This window comes from Hyperolius riggenbachi, chromosome 3 (genome assembly GCF_040937935.1).
Source record: "Hyperolius riggenbachi isolate aHypRig1 chromosome 3, aHypRig1.pri, whole genome shotgun sequence".
In the NCBI taxonomy this organism is placed as follows: Eukaryota; Metazoa; Chordata; class Amphibia; order Anura; family Hyperoliidae; genus Hyperolius; species Hyperolius riggenbachi.
In genome coordinates, this window is record NC_090648.1 from 57650384 (window position 1) to 57670405 (window position 20022).

The following is a 20022-nucleotide window of genomic DNA, read 5'->3' on the forward strand; positions in this document are numbered from 1 at the left end:
AACATTGTCAGGAACCTTAACCACTTGAGGACCGCCCCCAGCCGATGGGCGGCGGCAAAGTCCGGGCCCAAACGACCGACATACGCCCATCGGCGGGGGCGGCTGCGGGAGTGGCTATGCGGCGATCGCGTCATTCGTGACGCGATCAGCCGCCGGGGACTCGCTTCGCCCACCGCTCGTAGTAACCCGCCGGCCGTTCGGAAGCGCCGGCGGGTTACTAGCACCCGGATCGCCGCTGCACGTATGTATAATAGGCTTTGTAATGTATACAAAGCCTATTATACTGGCTGCCTCCTGCCCTGGTGGTCCTAGTGTCCGAGGGACCACCAGGGCAGGCTGCAGCCACCCTAGTCTGCACCCAAGCACACTGATTTCCCCCCCCTGCCCCCTGATCGCCCACAGCACCCCTCAGACCCCCCTCTGCCCACCCCCCAGACCACTGTTTGCACCCAGTCACCCCCCTAATCACCCATCAATCACTCCCTGTCACTATCTGTCAACGCTATTTTTTTTATCCCCCCCCCCTGCCCACTGCCCCCTCCTGATCACCCCCCCACCCCTCAGATTCTCCCCAGACCCCCCCCCATACCCCTCTCCCCCGTGTACTGTATGCATCTATCCCCCCTGCTCACCTGTCAATCACCTGTCAATCACCTGTCAATCACCCGTCAATCACCCGTCAATCACCCCCTGTCACTGCTACCCATCAATCAGCCCCTAACCTGCCCCTTGCGGGCAATCTGATCACCCACCCACACCAATAGATCGCCCGCAGATCCGACATCAGATCACCTCCCAAGCGCAGTGTTTACATCTCTTCTCTCCTCTAAACACCCACTAATTACCCATCAATCACCCATCAATCACCCCCTATCACCACCTGTCACTGTTACCCATCAGATTAGACCCTAATCTACCCCTTGCGGGCACCCAATCACCCGCCCACACGCTCAGATTGCCCTCAGACCCCCCCTTATCAATTCGCCAGTGCAATATTTACATCTGTTATTCCCTGTAATAACCCACTGATCACCTGTCAATCACCTATCAATCACCCCCTGTCACTGCCACCCATCAATCACCCCCTGTCACTGCCACCAATCAATCAGCCCCTAACCTGCCCCTTGCGGGCAATCTGATCACCCACCCACACCAATAGATCGTCCGCAGATCCGACATCAGATCACCTCCCAAGTGCAGTGTTTACATCTCTTCTCTCCTCTAAACACCCACTAATTACCCATCAATCACCCCCTATCACCACCTGTCACGGTTACCCATCAGATTAGACCCTAATCTGCCCCTTGCGGGCACCCAATCATCCGCCCACACGCTCAGATTGCCCTCAGACCCCCCCCTTATCAATTCGCCAGTGCAATATTTACATCTGTTATTCCCTGTAATAACCCACTGATCACCTGTCAATCACCTATCAATCACCCCCTGTCACTGCCACCCATCAATCACCCCCTGTCACTGCCACCCATCAATCAGCCCCTAACCTGCCCCTTGCGGGCAATCTGATCACCCACCCACATCAACAGATCGCCCGCAGATCCGACATCAGATCACCTCCCAAGTGCAGTGTTTACATCTCTTCTCTCCTCTAAACACCCACTAATTACCCATCAATCACCCCCTATCACCACCTGTCACGGTTACCCATCAGATTAGACCCTAATCTGCCCCTTGCGGGCACCCAATCATCCGCCCACACGCTCAGATTGCCCTCAGACCCCCCCCTTATCAATTCGCCAGTGCAATATTTACATCTGTTATTCCCTGTAATAACCCACTGATCACCTGTCAATCACCTATCAATCACCCCCTGTCACTGCCACCCATCAATCACCCCCTGTCACTGCCACCCATCAATCAGCCCCTAACCTGCCCCTTGCGGGCAATCTGATCACCCACCCACATCAATAGATCGTCCGCAGATCCGACATCAGATCACCTCCCAAGTGCAGTGTTTACATCTCTTCTCTCCTCTAAACACCCACTAATTACCCATCAATCACCCCCTATCACCACCTGTCACGGTTACCCATCAGATTAGACCCTAATCTGCCCCTTGCGGGCACCCAATCATCCGCCCACACGCTCAGATTGCCCTCAGACCCCCCCCTTATCAATTCGCCAGTGCAATATTTACATCTGTTATTCCCTGTAATAACCCACTGATCACCTGTCAATCACCTATCAATCACCCCCTGTCACTGCCACCCATCAATCACCCCCTGTCACTGCCACCCATCAATCAGCCCCTAACCTGCCCCTTGCGGGCAATCTGATCACCCACCCACATCAACAGATCGCCCGCAGATCCGACATCAGATCACCTCCCAAGTGCAGTGTTTACATCTCTTCTCTCCTCTAAACACCCACTAATTACCCATCAATCACCCCCTATCACCACCTGTCACGGTTACCCATCAGATTAGACCCTAATCTGCCCCTTGCGGGCACCCAATCATCCGCCCACACGCTCAGATTGCCCTCAGACCCCCCCTTATCAATTCGCCAGTGCAATATTTACATCTGTTATTCCCTGTAATAACCCACTGATCACCTGTCAATCACCTATCAATCACCCCCTGTCACTGCCACCCATCAATCACCCCCTGTCACTGCCACCCATCAATCAGCCCCTAACCTGCCCCTTGCGGGCAATCTGATCACCCACCCACATCAATAGATCGCCCGCAGATCCGACATCAGATCACCTCCCAAGTGCAGTGTTTACATCTCTTCTCTCCTCTAAACACCCACTAATTACCCATCAATCACCCCCTATCACCACCTGTCACGGTTACCCATCAGATTAGACCCTAATCTGCCCCTTGCGGGCACCCAATCACCCGCCCACACCTCAGAACATCCTCAGACCCCAGCCCTGATCACCTCGCTAGTGCATTGCTTGCATCTATTTCCCCCCTCTAATCACACCTTGAGACACCCATCAATCACCTCCTGTCACCCCCTAGCACACCTACCCATCAGATCAGGCCCTAATTTGCCCTGTGTGGGCTCCTGATCACTCGGCCAAACCCTCAGATCCCCCTCAGACCCCCTTCCGATCACCTCCCCAGTGCATTGATTGCATCTATTTTCCCCTCTAACCGCCTCCTGAGACACCCATCAATCACCTCCTGTCACCCCCCTAGCACTCCTATCCATCAGATCAGGCCCAAAACATCCTGTCATCTAAGAGGCCACCCTGCTTATGACCGGTTCCACAAAATTTGCCCCCTCATAGACCACCTGTCATCAAAATTTGCAGATGCTTATACCCCTGAACAGTCATTTTGAGAAATTTGGTTTCCAGACTACTCACAGTTTTGGGCCCGTAAAATGCCAGGGCAGTATAGGAACCCCACAAGTGACCCCATTTTAGAAAGAAGACACCCCAAGGTATTCTGTTAGGTGTATGATGAGTTCATAGAAGATTTTATTTTTTGTCAAAAGTTAGCGGAAATTGGATTTTTATTGTTTTTTTCACAAAGTGTCATTTTTCACTAACTCGTGACAAAAAATAAAATCTTCTATGAACTCACCATACCCCTAACGGAATACCTTGGGGTGTCTTCTTTCTAAAATGGGGTCACTTGTGGGGTTCCTATACTGCCCTGGCATTTTAGGGGCCCTAAACCGTGAGGAGTAGTCTAGAAAACAAATGCCTCAAAATGACCTGTGAATAGGACGTTGGGCCCCTTAGCGCACCTAGGCTGCAAAAAAGTGTCACACATGTGGTATCGCCATACTCAGGAGAAGTAGTATAATGTGTTTTGTGGTGTATTTTTACACATACCCATGCTGGGTGGGAGAAATCGCTCTGTAAATGGACAATTGTGTGTAAAAAAAATCAAAAATGTGTCATTTACAGAGATATTTCTCCCACCCAGCATGGTTATATGTAAAAATACACCACAAAACACATACTACTACTTTTTCTGAGTACGGCGATACCACATGTGTGACACTTTTTTGCAGCCTAACTGTGCTAAGGGGCCCAAAGTCCAATGAGTACCTTTAGGATTTCACAGGTCATTTTGAGACATTTGGGTTCAAGACTACTCCTCACGGTTTAGGGCCCCTAAAATGCCAGGGCAGTATAGGAACCCCACAAGTGACCCCATTTTAGAAAGAAGACACCCCAAGGTATTCTGTTAGGTGTATGATGAGTTCATAGAAGATTTTATTTTTTGTCACAAGTTAGCGGAAATTGATATGTATTGTTTTTTTTTTCACAAAGTGTCATTTTCCGCTAACTTGTGACAAAAAAAAAATCTTCTATGAACCAGTGGCGGCGCTACACTGGGGCTTGCCCAGGCTTCAGCCCCAGCTGGCAACTTGTTAGCCCCTCTTAAAGCCCCCCCGCTGGCCGTGGCCACCGCAAGTCTGTACTTGCGTATTTTCAGAAGAGAAGGAGGATTGGAGAGGGGCTGGCCTGCTGGCTGTCAGATGACAAAAAATGATCGAGGCGCCAGCCGCGCTAATAAGGGATGCGGGAGCCTGCTTTATTCCTCCCTCCCTCCCTCCTCCCTTCCTATGAATGCGCCCCCACCTGCTGTGAATGACTGTCCCTCCCGTAGGCAGTGTGTGCGGAGCAGAGCGGAGCGGTAGGTCCTCTTACCACAATCCATGCTCACCGGCAACTAGTCTCTTGCTTCCTGTTTACCATGACATCACAGGAAGCAGGAGACTAGTTGCCGGTGAGCATGGATTGCGGTAAGAGGACCTACCGCTCCGCTCTGCTCCGCACACACTGCCTACGGAGGGGACATTCACAGCAGGTGGGGGCATTCAGAGGAAGGGAGAAGGGAGGGAGGAATAAAGCAGGCTCCCGCATCCCTTATTAGCGCGGCTGGCGCCTCGATCATTTTCTTCCTGTCTTCTCTCCCCAGGGCAATCTCCTCACACACAGGGGCACCTTCCTCCCCACCCACGGGCATTCTCCCCCCTCCACTGACGACCCCCCTACCCACTGGCACCCTCTTCCCCACCCACTGGCACCCTCCTCCTACCCACTGAGACTATCCTCCTACCCACTGGCACCTTTCTCCCCCACCCAGTGTCACCCTCCTTTCCACCCACAGGTACCCTTCTCCCCACCCACTGGCACCCTCCTCCTACCCACTGACACCCTCCTCCTGCCCACTGGCACCCTCCTCCCCACCCAGTGGCACCCTCCTTTCCACCCACAGGTACCCTCCTCCCCACACACTGGCACCCTCCTCCTACCCACTGAGCTGCCCTGGGGCCCCCAGCCCACCCCCACCAGCCAGGCCTGAGCTGCCCTGGGGCCCCCAGCCCACCACCACCAGCCAGGCCTGAGCTGCCCTGGGGCCCCCAGCCCACCACCACTAGCCAGGCCTGAGCTGCCCTGGGGCCCCCAGCCCACCACCACCAGCCAGGCTTGAGGTGCCCTGGGGCCCCCAGCCCACCACCACCAGCCTGACTACATATACTGGGGACAGCTATACGCCTGGCTACATATACTGGGGACATCTATACACCTGGCTACCTATGCTGGGGACACTGTCTGTCTGTCATTATGTGCATTTACTGGTGAAAAGTTGTCTCTTATGTGCATTTACTGGGGAAATGCTGTCTGTCATTATGTGCATGAACTGGTGAAAAGTTGTCCCTTATGTGCATTTACTGCTGAAACGCAGTCTGTCATTATGTGCATTAACTGGTGAAAAGCTGTCCCTTATGTGCATTTACTGCGGAAACGCAGTCTGTCATTATGTGAATTAACTGGTGAAAAGCTGTCTCCTATGTGCATTTAATGGGGAAACTGTCTGTCATTACATGCATTAACTGGTGAAAAGCAGGCTCTTATGTGCATTTAATGGGGAAACTGTCTGTCATTACATGCATTAACTGGTGAAAAGCAGGCTCTTATGTGCATTTAATGGGGAAACTGTCTGTCATTACATGCATTAACTGGTGAAAAGCAGGCTCTTATGTGCATTTAATGGGGAAACTGTCTGTCATTACATGCATTAACTGGTGAAAAGCAGGCTCTTATGTGCATTTAATGGGGAAACTGTCTGTCATTACGTGCATTAACTGGTGAAAAGCAGGCTCTTATGTGCATTTACTGCGGAAACGCAGTCTGTCATTACGTGCATTAACTGGTGAAAAGCTGTCCCTTTATGTGCATTTACTGCAGAAACGCAGTCTGTCATTACGTGCATTAACTGCTGAAAAGCTGATTCTTATGTGCATTTACTGGTGAAAGGCTACCTGTCATTATGTGTGTTTACTTCATTTTTTTTTCATGTAACTACGTTAGCTGGTACAACTACATTAAAGTTAGCCCCGCCCACATGACATCATGACCACGCCCAAATTTTCGCCGCGGCGCTCCCCCCCCCAGGCCCGGCCTGCCAGCCCTCGTGCCCCCTTTGAGCCCCCCCAAAAATCTGAAGCTGGAGCCGCCACTGCTATGAACTCACCATACTCCTAACAGAATACCTTGGGGTGTCTTCTTTCTAAAATGGGGTCACTTGTGGGGTTCCTATACTGCCCTGGCATTTTAGGGGCCCTAAACCATGAGCAGTAGTCTAGAATCCAAATGCCTCAAAATGACCTGTGAATAGGACGTTAGGCCCCTTAGCGCACCTAGGTTGCAAAAAAGTGTCACACATGTGGTATCGCCGTACTCAGAAGAAGTAGTATATTGTGTTTTGGGGTGTATTTTTACACATACCCATGCTGGGTGGGAGAAATCTCTCTGTAAATGGACAATTGTGTGTAAAAAAAATCAAACAATTGTCATTTACAGAGATATTTCTCCCACCCAGCATGGGTATGTGTAAAAATACACCCCAAAACACATTATACTACTTCTCCTGAGTACGGCGGTACCACATGTGTGGCACTTTTTTGCACCCTAAGTGCGCTAAGAGGCCCAAAGTCCAATGAGTACCTTTAGGATTTCACAGGTCATTTTGCGACATTTGGTTTCAAGACTACTCCTCACGGTTTAGGGCCCCTAAAATGCCAGGGCAGTATAGGAACCCCACAAATGACCCCATTTTAGAAAGAAGACACCCCAAGGTATTCCGTTAAGAGTATGGTGAGTTCATAGAAGATTTTATTTTTTGTCACAAGTTAGCGGAAAATGACACTTTGTGAAAAAAAACAATTAAAATCAATTTCCGCTAACTTGTGACAAAAAAAAAAATCTTCTATGAACTCACCGTCCTCCTAACGGAATACCTTGGGGTGTATTCTTTCTAAAATGGGGTAATTTGTGGGGTTCCTATACTGTCCTGGCATTTTAGGGGCCCTAAACCGTGAGGAGTAGTCTTGAAACGAAATTTCTCAAAATGACCTGTGAAATCCTAAAGGTACTCATTGAACTTTGGGCCCCTTAGCGCAGTTAGGGTGCAAAAAAGTGCCACACATGTGGTATCGCCGCACTCAGGAGAAGTAGTATAATGTGTTTTGGGGTGTATTTTTCCACATACCCATGCTGAGTGGGAGAAATATCTCTATAAATAGACAATTGTGTGTAAAAAAAATAAAACAATTGTCATTTACGGAGATATTTCTCCCACCCAGCATGGGTATGTGTAAAAATACACCCCAAAACACATTATACTACTTCTCCTGAGTACGGCAATACCACATGTGTGGCACTTTTTTGCAGCCTAACTGCGCTAAGGGGCCAAAAGTCCAATGAGCATCTTTAGGCTTTACAGGGGTGCTTACAATTAGGCACCCCCCAAAATGCCAGGACAGTGAACACAACCCACAAATGACCCCATTTTGGAAAGTAGACACTTCAAGGTATTCAGAGAGGAGCATAGTGAGTCCGTGGCAGATTTCATTTTTTTTTTTTGTCGCAAGTTAGAAGAAATGGAAACTTTTTTTTTCTTTTTTTTTGTCAGAAAGTGTCATTTTTCGCTAACTTGTGACAAAAAATAAAATCTTCTATGAACTCACCATGCCTCTCACTGAATACTTTGGGATGTCTTCTTTCCAAAATGGGGTCATTTGGGGGGTATTTGTACTATCCTGGAATTTTAGCCCCTCATGAAACCTGACAGGTGCGCAGAAAAGTCAGAGATGCTTGAAAATGGGAAAATTCACTTTTGGCACCATAGTTTGTAAATGCTATAACTTTTACCCAATCCAATAAATATACACTGAATGGTTTTTTTTTAATCAAAGACATGTAGCAGAATAACTTTCGCGCTCAAATGTATAGGAAATTTTACTTTATTTGAAAAATGTCAGCACAGCAAGTTAAAAAAGTCATTTTGTTGATGAATATAATAAAAACTAAAACTCGCAGCAGCAATCAAATAGCAGCAAAAGAAAGCTGTATTAGTGACAAGAAAAGGAGGTAAAATTCCTTTAGGTGGTAGGTTGTATGACCGAGCAATAAACCGTGAAAGCTGCAGTGGTCTGAATGGAGAAAAAGGCTCTGGTCCTTAAGGGGCGAAAAGACTGTGGTCCTCAAGTGGTTAAGGGGTAAAAAATCATTTAGAAAATGATGTCATTTTACAGTTATTTTTTTTTTTTTGTCGTCCCTACTTGACTAATTGTGGTGGGCGTAGTTAAAATAGTTTGCATGTATGTGATTTTATCTGCTCATTGATTGATGTGTTTATGTGTTTTAAGTTTAATTCAATAAAATCTGTAATTTCTTTAGTATTTTACTGAGCTGGAAATCGTTTGCATTGTTATTCTATGAAATGGGCCTTTAGACTGATTGCCAAAGCATTGTCTATTAAAAATACACCAAAACATGGTTCACCAAAATAAAATGGTTTATCCCATTTAATCAATCAAAAGAGCATACAAAAATGTTTTAGAACAGAAGACTGAGCATCTGAGGAAGAGAGAGCAGCACAAACCCTTGTGCCAGTCTTCCTGTACATTGTTTTCATTGAAAAATTGTGATAGCCCCAGTTTTCAGTTTTTTCACTGGTATATCTGGGTGTGGTGGTACAAGGGTGCTGCTTGGCCCAGGAGAATCAAGCAGGTGCTCACCCACAGCAGGTGAAGAAGATCATTTTGGCGCACGCACTGCCCAGCACTGCGCCTGACCTGGGGGCTGCCATAGACATAACGTTGTTATGTCTATATCCACGCAAGGATAATTCAGTGAACCGATGATCGCTGGACCCCAAATTAGTTACTATGACTCAGAGGGGGAATAGTAATTAATGCCACCCAGACTTTGTGCGGCAGCAGGGTGAGGTGTCATTTGAGAGAGTTTGGCGATACTGAGCTGCAGCAAGATTAGGACAGGTTAGGGTGGGGAGAGTGGAGGAGAGGGCATGGAGGGGGTCAGCAAGGACACTAGGGTTGAGCTTGCGTAGGTCTCACTGCCATCGACCAGGTGGGTGGGTGGGTAATTTGGAGGTGCTTTCCGTGAGGAGGTTGAAGGTGAGAAGGTGATGGTCTGAGGGTGGAAAGGGTGCGATGTCAAGGTCTGCAATGGTGGTGGATTTAGTGAATCTAAGGTCGAGAGTATGACCTGCAGTGTGAGTGGGGGTGTTGTTGTTAATTATGGTAGCATGTATTATTTTAAAACTACAATGGCTGAAAATGGAGAAATAACTATTTTTTTCCATTTTTTTCTTAATATTCCCGTTAAAATGCATTGAGAAAAAAATAATTCTTGGCAAAATGTACTACCCAAAGAAAGCCTAATTGGTGGTGGAAAAAACAAGATATAGATCAATTCATTGTGATAAGTAGTGATAAAGTTATTGCTGAATGAATGGGAGGTGAAAGTTGCTCGGATGCATAAGGTGAAACACTGAAGGCTGAAGTAGTTAAAACACAAGTCGTTTAGGTAACCAAAAAAGCACTTAATACTTACCGTATTTCTTGGTGTATAAGATGCTCTGGAATTTAAGACACGCCTATGGCAAAAACCAGGAAAAAACAATATACTAAACCTGGTGAGTCCATGTTCCAGGAGCGTCTTGTCGATGTTTCCCCCAATTATTGTGTCCTTCTGTGTCAGTCAGCCTACTGGGCCAATCAAAGTGCGGGGATCACATCCTTTAAAGTGACTGAACCCGAAGGGGCAAAGGGCGGAATGAGTAGGGCGCCCGTTATTGGCATATAGTGGACATTAATGATGATAATAATTATGACCATACAAATATGACCATAACAGTAAACACCATAGTGTTATCATACTCATCATACATGCTCATGAAATATTGACTATGCTCCCAGTTCTACATTTTGACTCCTAGAACATCAAGAACCAGCACTTATCAGTTATTCTAATCTAGTTAAAGGGACTCCGAGCAGTGCCTGTGGGTATGCCTTTAAGCATACCCACAACTAATTAATTATATCCTCACACCTCCCAGCATGATGTTTGTAATTATATCCCCCTTGGTTTCTTGTATTTCATTGCATTGTGCAGCTCCTGCCGACTTTGGGGAAAAGTCGTCCTGTGTAATACAATGCTGGACTCCGAGCAGTGCAGTAAATATGGAAAGATGCATACCATTTTGAAGCTCTCTTTCTCCTCTTTCCAATGATATATAAACCGGGGCGGCGGCCTCAAATTCGATCGCGCAAATAGCAAAAACTGAAAGACGTAGGGCGGCGGTTTATATATAATTGGAAAGAGGAGAAAGAGAGCTTCAAAATGGTATGCATCTTTCCATAGTTACTGCACTGCTCGGAGTCCCTTTAAGCTGTAAGACTCATTTTTAAACATATAACCATCGTTCCCCTCCCCCAAGAAAACTATTGCATTTCCATTGTGAGAGAGGTAATAGTTTCTCATATTCTCAGTTTGTATTCATTATTTGGATCACTTCTGAAATAGTTAGTGTTGTTTTGACACACCCTGCAAATTTGGTGATCCCAGCATGTATGGAGCTTTGCTATTCACTGCTTAATTCAGCAGCCATTGACATTTCTTTTGTTACAGAGAAATTTACGATCTGCAAGTGTTCTTTGATGATATTTGTCCATCATTACCTAGGGAATGAGTTTATATCTCTGCAGGTGACAGTTATAGTGTGGCTATATGCACCCTAAGGCTCAGCTGTTCCAGAAATGTAAATCTACACGTTACCTTGCATGAGCTATGCATAAATTAAATGCAGAGTGTTCTTTTCTTATTGCTGGCATTAGACACAGCTCTACAGTAGAAAAAGAAGGAGGAATTTGTAGTTCTTAAAAGTTTCTTTATTCAGTTTATATGCAGGTGTTGTTTCTCCAAACAAGCTCAGGTGGAGCGTTTATGTAAAATAGACAATCACCACATACTGGGGAACTGTAGTGTCTCAATGGATCCTTAGTGAATGTAAATAAACAAGGCCTTTGTGTGTGATGGTGTAAAGCTCTCACTTGAAGTGAATTCTTATGCTGGGAATACACCATGCCCCAAATGCAATTCATTTTTTCTCCTAAGTTTTCTCCTCAGTGATATTTTCAAACTTGTCAATAAAATTAATTTTACACCACCAGCAAGCAAAAAAAACTCCAAATAATTTTGATCAAACTTTTTCACCTACATTTTGGTACTTTTTCCATTGCAAAGTGCTAAAAATGTGCTCTAAATCGAAGATGAAAAATTATCTCCTAGGAGATAACTAGGGAGAAAAAGTTAATTGCATAAGGGCCCATAAGTTTTTTGGCAGATAGATGGCTTGATAGATATTTTCCAAAAGGTCTGATCTGAGTTAGATCTTTTTTAGATCGATTTTCTCATAGAAGTAGATGGGAATCGATTGGAAAATCAATTGACCAGTAAATCTGCTGAATAACTCATTGTGTATTCCAAGCATTAGGGCTTGTACACACTTCCAATGCATATTGCCTGTTGGAGATGAGCACCTGATCCCCTTGGGGAACATTGCTGAGCTGGGCTGCACAAACATGTGTCAGCTGTGCTATGAGGGTGGGTGGGCAATAAAGAGAAAACAAGCAGTGCAATACATGACATCACGTGGTGGGCGGGGGAGTGGCACAAACAATTTTCGTAGATCGCTCCCAGGATGGGCATCGGGGGTAGCTGGGTGCTGTACAAACTCCTGATTGTTGGCTGAGATAGTCGTTATCGACCACCTCAGCCGACTTAAGGGCTGGTTCACATGGATGTCTGCCGAGGTTTTGCTCAGCATGGGGTTCAAACGCTGGCATTTAACCACCAGCATTTGAAGGCTTTTGGGAAGCTTTCAAGGCTAGCGGTTCAAGTCCCTACACTGATTTCCCAGCGTTTACCGCCTCTGAAAGCTGCATGTTGCTTTCGAGACCAGTCGCAATGCCGAGATCAACTGCCAGGCTTGCATGAAAGCCTGCAAAAGCCAGCCCTAAACGCTCCCATTTACTTTTATTGGATGGCAGAGTATACCCGAAAAAAGTCTGAAATGCCACAAAAGTATCCATGTGAACCAGCCCTTAGTCAGGCGTGTGTAAAGGACTTTTAAAGGCAGTGTTAGGTCAGTACCGCCTGGGATGAGTCATATACTGTTTGTTTATGTAGTATAAATATTAATTTCCTATCAACTACCTTAAATTCTGAATTTGGTTTCCCAATTATTTTATAAGAATAATGTTTAAATTATATTTATGCAGTGCTGAATCGCCCATAGATTTGCTGTAGGTGCTGGCGGCTATGGCAGCCTGGTGAGCAGAGGTGATGAGGGGGCGGGCACAGATTGTGGGAGATCAACGGCCATTTTGTGTCCTTCTGGTAACTTGGTCACACTGCGTCAGCACATTGGGGAAGTGCTGCACATTTCTGAACTACTCTGCTTTGCAGTTCTTTAGACAGTATTTAGTCATGGGACTAACTGCCCCTTTGAGGAACTCAGAAGCCAATCACTATACTAGTCACTGGGTTGATTCACTAAGCTGCACTGCTACAGCAGCGTGTAGTAATAATCTCCAGCACAGGCTATGCAGCCATAGCATGCCCTGCTCAATTACGCTATGCTCATATAGTTTAACGAACACTTTGTTAAACTTAATGAGCGCTCCACTGAACCTGCCCTGAGCCCCGGCGGGTCTAATGGCTTCAAAGGACAAGTTTCCTGCACTTTGATTTACCCAGTAGGCTGCCTGTCACTTGGCATGCATTTCATTTTAACAAACGTTATTTTTTTTTTCTAAAATTTCTAAAACCGACCGTAAGCTGAAAATATTCTTTAGTGGAGCCTCAGCTGCAATACGCTCTGTACTCTATTTAAGGAGCTGTTATGATGAGACCCTCCAGAAATTCCCTTCTTGCCACAAAAGCAATTAGCTGCACAGGGGAAGAGTGTTTGGAACTAATTTTCAACACCCAGACTAGTCGTTTCACTAGTGGAAAAAATTGAAACTCCTACCTGCCAGTTTCTGTTAGAAGCACTGTGAATTCCTTATGGTTTTTTTTCAACCCATACAAACAAAGTGATTACGCTGAAACACTGTTTGCCTTGATAACCTGAAGAAAGCCTTTTTTAACACTTGTAAAACGTTTCACATTAATCCATGTAATACACAGAGACAATCTGAAAATATTGAGTTTATCCTCAACAAAAGATAAATTGCCCTTGTCATTTCCAGAGAAGGTCTTTTGTGCAAACTGTATTCAACAAGAGGACATGTGATATTAGATGCTTTAGCACTACAGTATTTATTACAAAGCAGTAAAAAAAAAATACTGCAGAATATAGATGTGCATGATTAAACAATAGTAAAACTATCTGCCTTTTCAAGGTGCAAAAGGAAGCCTAAAGAAGAAAATGTAATGTTCATTATTTTTGTGGTGAACTTTAGCAGTTTTTGGTAAGACAAGTTTGCACACAAATTTGAATTTTACAACAATGAAAATACTAAATTGAACCAGAAAAGATAAACAATTACTCATATTTTAGAATGAAATGCAAAGTATAATTTAATTTAAATTAAACTGACCAGTTTTCTACACCATAGTGAAATTTCTTTTAGTTGTATAGAATGAAAACTGACTCAAATGTATAAATAACATCAATATACAGCACAGCTAGCAGGGAATATGAAACAGTGCTAATTACGGGAGGTCATCTGATAGAACATACACAGAGTTAACAAATTAAGTTAAATTAGAAATTAGAATCTTGTGCTATTGTATGCTAGTCATTCTCACATTCAAATATCAAATTTAATTAAATATCAAATAAAAAAATAAAATAAAAATAAAATAAAAGTTCCATTTAAAGATACACATATACGACTATGATTCTAAAGGTCCGTACACACGCCGGACTTTAGGCAACGACGGGTCCGTCGTTGCCTCCCGCTGGGTGGGCGTGCCAGCGACAGTCCGGCGTGTGTACGCTCTGTCGTCAGACTGATACGGCTGTTCCTGAGCGATCCGCCGGGCGGATCGCTCAGGAACAGCCGTATCAGTCTGACGACAGAGCGTACACACGCCGGACTGTTGCTGGCACGCCCACCCAGCGGGAGGCAACGACGGACCCGTCGTTGCCTAAAGTCCGGCGTGTGTACGGACCTTAAGAGAGGTTTAGAGGAGAGTACTTTCCAAATTTGTGAGTTTAGTTCTGAACTTTTTTTCTGTATGGGCAGAACACTGAAACTGTCCATCCTCTATTGACCTATACATTGTATTCATCTATTGTTATGTTAGTGATAGATTTTCAGCTTAGATAATTTCTTCAATTTGCCTTTTGTTTATACTGTGAAATTTTAATGAAATTAGCACCTGGCTGGATGGAGGCAGGTTTAAATAAAGAAGTCTGGAAACTGTCCTTTCATACCTCTGTAAATAAACCTTTTGTTGTTAACAATAAGCCCACAGGAGTAAGGGGACCAATACTACTTTCTACCAGGTAACTATAAACATACTGATTACCTCACCTGTAATATTAATCTAAATACATTATAGTTAGGATTGTATTGTGTTATTTTGACTTCTTTAGATTGTAGTGTTAAGAGAAATAATCAATTATGTTAATACATTTAATATTATACAGAAAAGGCTTTTTAATGTGTGACCACTATAACTGGATGGCACATGTCTGATTTTATACTGTACAAAAGTGAGTGAGGGAAAATACTGATGCTGCCAGTCTTAGGCCCGGGCAGTACAGGAAAAAAAATCATATATATATATATATATATATATATATATATATATATATATATATATATATATATATATATATATTTTTTTTTTTAAATTATTATTTATTTATTTATTTATTTATTATTTTTTGCTTGTGATCAAGAGACGTAACGTCTTGCTGAAAGTTTCTCTTTGTGTCAACTTTGTTTATTATTTTTTTAAAGCACAACTGTAGTGAGAGGTATATGGAGGCTGCCATATTTCCCATTAAACAATATTAGTTGCCTGGCAGACCTGCTGATCTATTTGGCCCAGAAACAAGCATGCAGTTAATTTAATGCAGTTAATATTGTCAGATGTGACAATAATGTCAGAAACACCTGATCTACTGCATGCTTGTTCAGGGTTTATGGCTAAAAGTATTAGAGGCAGAGGATCAGCAGGACAGCCAGACAACTAGTATTGCTTAAAAGGGGAAAAATAGGGCAGCCTCCATATCCCTCTCACTACAGTTGTCCTTTAAGATTAATTGTAAATAAAATTGTGCATAACGAGTGTAATTCAAATCACAACTGCAAAATAGAAGTTGCTACAGATGAAGAAATTGTCATGGAACAATACCTTGTTTTGTTTATGTTCTGTTGTAGATTACCCATCTTTGATTTGTGACATATGTTATGTAAGCACAAGTTTACACTGTTTAACCCACTTGATATAATATCCTTTAAGAGCGCTCCCTGGCAAGGGCCTATACAAAGATGCCAGCCACAGCCAGCCTCCCTACTCATGCCAAACTACTCTGGCAGCTGGAGAGTGCATTCTGCATATATGTAAAAGAAGTGTGTGTTTCATTGAGTACATTGATTGCTGTTATTTTGAATATCATTCAAGATACTGTAATATTATTTAAGCATCATTAATTTGTGTGCCATTATTGCCATCACTTAATCATCTCTAACACATCCTAATGTTGCATTTACCCATACTGCCTAACACTATCATATCTAACCTTTTATTAACCTCTCTCAAACCTTCCTATAACTAAGCCTAAACCTAACATTCAACCCCATCCCTTAACAGTCATTAACCCTGCTATAACTAAGCCAAACACAAATCTCTTGGCCAAGCTTTTCAACCAGCATCCCACATGGCAGCCAATAACAGTACTCAGCTATATTTTTATTGAATAACAGTATTTGGCTATACCTGCACTGCGTTAAATCTAGAGTTTGGCGATATAACACCCCAACACTGATTTTGCACTCCTATGTCAATAAGCAGAGTTCAGTTGCTTAATTTGATTGTTTGGCACACCATAGTCACAAATTTACATTGAGGTTTATAGCAGCACCAAATTTAACAAACTGTCTGTGCATCCACATTAACTGCTTTGGGGCACTTCTTTTCAGGGAGTGCATTTGGAAAAAAAGGAAATCTTGAGAATACCCCATGAGGACTTGGACAAGTCTATAACCTGTTGGCAAAAGGTTCATGGCTGTGAGATAATAATACCTACGGTAAGTGACAGCTTCATAAGAAAAAAGTCATTTACACCACTTTTTGTACAATTGAAGCACTGATATGCATGTATATATAAGTATTTTTTTTTTTACTAGTGTACACAAGCCACATTTATCAATGTTTGTTTTTTCTGCATATAGATTTGTGATGCAGCCACTGATGTGAAATATGTTGGAACTTTCCAAATATACCATGACAATAGTGAAAGTGTTAGTCATAATCTTTGCATTTTGTTTCCTTATCTTTACAATGTTAGAATTGTTTTTTCTATGAAAAGGCATTATCAATGTGTCTTTTATATTTGTTGTGTTGTTGATTTTAGGTTAAATTGTTCCTTTAGGCCAGTTTCCTGGTGGTCAGTTGAATAACACACCCTGTACAATGTTTTATAATGAGTGTGAACTGCAATGGAGGCTGGACATAGAATATAACACAAAGCCTGCATGCAGTGAGTTAGATTAAAGCAATCAGTTACAATGCAGTACTGTGAACAGCCCCATAGAATTGTATAGGCAGTGAGTTGGCATGTAGAATTATTATGCAACAAAACTGAGCACTGTGAACAGGGCCTTAATGCAAACACCATAATAATTTTTCATTTTTACTGTGTGAAAGTAATCCTATTATATGATAATATTGTATCTGTTCTTGTGTTCTGGCTCTGAAGACTTTTCTTTTTAACATGAGTAATGGGTACATTGAGTGATGAGGATATTGAGTGATGAGGATATTGAATGATGAGGTTATTGAGTAATGAGGATATTGAGTGATGATGATATTGAGTGATGAGTACATTGAGTGAAGAGGATATTGAGCAATGAAAATATTGAGTGATGAGGATATTGAGTGATGAGGATATTAAGTGATGAGGATATTGAGTGATGAGTACATTGAGTGAAGAGGATATTGAGTGATGAGGATATTGAGTGATGAGGATATTGAGTGATGAGGACATTAAGTGATGAGGATATTGAGAGAGGAGTACATTAAGTGATGAGGATATTGAGCAATGAAGATATTGAGTGATGAGGATATTGAGTGATGAGGATATTAAGTGATGAGTACATTGAGTGATGAGGATATTGAGTGATGAGTACATTGAGTGATGAGGATATTGAGTGATGAGGATATTGAGTGATGAGGATATTAAGTGATAAGGATATTGAGTGATGACTACATTGTGATTTCTTAGGAACACTAACATTTAAATATTTCTGAAAACAATATCAGCATGTGCAATGTCAGCATTTATTTGGAGCAAATTCTTCAAATTGCATTTTTCTGAGATGACGATTTTTCTGTGTAACTCCTGAAAATGATGATCTAATGAGAAACAAGCCACATTATAAGCTGCCCCATGCTAATTTCAAATGCCTGACAGGATTATTATAGGACATACAGAGTACCTAGCAAGCTCATGGCGAACCAGATTCCTAGGAGAGTGTAAGGGGCTACAAAGGGCCTAAAAGTCCTCTTACTAAAATGTTATGGCAAACAAATTATTTGCTTTCTGTTAAGAAACCAATCTTTTGATCTTTATATGAAGACTAGTTTTATAGAATACACACACACACACACACTATATATATATATACAGTATATATATATATATATATATATATATATATATATATATATATATACTGTCAGAACGTCTCGTAATATAGTAAAATTAACATATAATTATTTAATTGCAGGTGTGATAAAAAGCTAAATTCCTGCTCTACTCTGAAATATCTGACAACAAAGTGGATCTCCAGCAGCCCATGATGAGTCACACAGGAGATAAGCCACATCAATGTTCAGAGTGTGGGAAAAGCTTCACTCGTCCATCAAAGCTTATTAGACACCAGAGTATCCACACCTGGGAGAAGCCATTTTCTTGTCCTGAATGTGAGAAATGTTTTACTGTGAAATCAAGCTTGAAAGATCACCAGAGGATTCATACTGGAGAGAAACCTTTTTCCTGCTCTGAATGTCAGAAATGCTTTACCCTGAAATCAAGCCTCACAGTACACCAGAGGATTTATACTGGAGATAATAATTTTTTGTGCTCAGAATGTGACAAATCTTTCAATCAAATGTCAGACCTTATACGGCACCAGAAGATTCATACAGGAGAGAAACCATTTTCTTGCTCTGAATGCCAGAAATGTTTTAGTATGGAATCAAACCTCTTATCTCACCAGAGGACTCACACTGGAGAGAAGTTGTTTTCTTGCACTGAATGTGGAAAGTCCTTCAGAACTCAAATCAAGTTGAACATTCATCTCCGGATTCACACAGGAGAGAAGCCGTATAAATGCACAGAATGTGACAAGAGCTTCACACAGGAGGGACATCTTACTCAGCATCAGAGAACTCACACAGGAGAAAAGCCATTTAAATGTACAGAATGTGATAAATGCTTCACATGGGAGGTAAATCTTACTCTGCATCAGAGAACTCACACAGGAGAAAAGCAATTTAGTTGCTCACAATGTGACAAGAGTTTCTCACACCAGTCATCTCTGAGAAGTCATCAGAAGATACATGAGCGAGTGGATGTCAGCCTGTAAACTAATTTTAATGAACATATTTGTTATAATATCACAGGATCAGGATTTTTAATGATAAAAGTTTCATTAACATATCCATTTCTGAAGCTTATGTAACTTCACAGAACGTGGATACACAGAAAGTACATGTTTTTTAGAGATTTATTATAAATACTGCAGATAAAGTGAACTTTAATCAGCTACTATACTAAAACATGTATAAAAAAAGGAGAGAGAAGAAAGCACCGCTATGGTGCAATACCTTTAATTCAGTTTGCAAATGAAATGCATGTACAAGATTGCATACATTTGCAAGCATATCTCTGGAAAGGAGATACACAAGGATGTTGGCAATCCTCCCTACATGTTTGTGCACTTCACTGGTAGTTGGGCTGAGCACCTGCCATTCAGTTAGTACTTTTGAAAATAAAGAAAAACATATAAATCTAACAGATCTGACGGGTGTGGGACTAATCCATTTCCTTATAGGGGATTTTTATGTTTTTCTTTATTTTCAAAAGTACTAACTGAATGGCAGGTGCTCAGTCCAGCTACCAGTGAAGTGCACAAACATGCACATGTAGGGAGGCTGGCCAACATTCTTGTTTATCTTCTTTTCAGGGAATGTATTCTTTTGTAAAGAATAAAGGAAATACTTAGAATCCCACATGAGGAGGTGAAATAGTCCAAAACCTGTCAGATCTGTCAGATTTTAATTACCTATTGCTAGCGACAGCTATTGTACTTCTTATAAGTATAAGTAAAGAATGTGTTTACTTTAAATCTAACTTTTGGCGATAGTGGTCCTTTTAAGTAAATGTCCTTTATGTAAAAGATCTATAAATGTACCTTTCAATCTTAAATTAATTGAATGTTATTATTTATATATTTCTATATTTGCGTGAAGTG

General features: G+C 42.7%; 1 pseudogene; it reads left to right on the forward strand.

The window, feature by feature from the left end:
• LOC137562632 (zinc finger protein 850-like) overlaps nucleotides 1-19134 on the forward strand; it is a 71273-nt pseudogene extending 52139 nt beyond the window's left edge.
• Nucleotides 19135-20022: the final 888 nt, after the last annotated feature.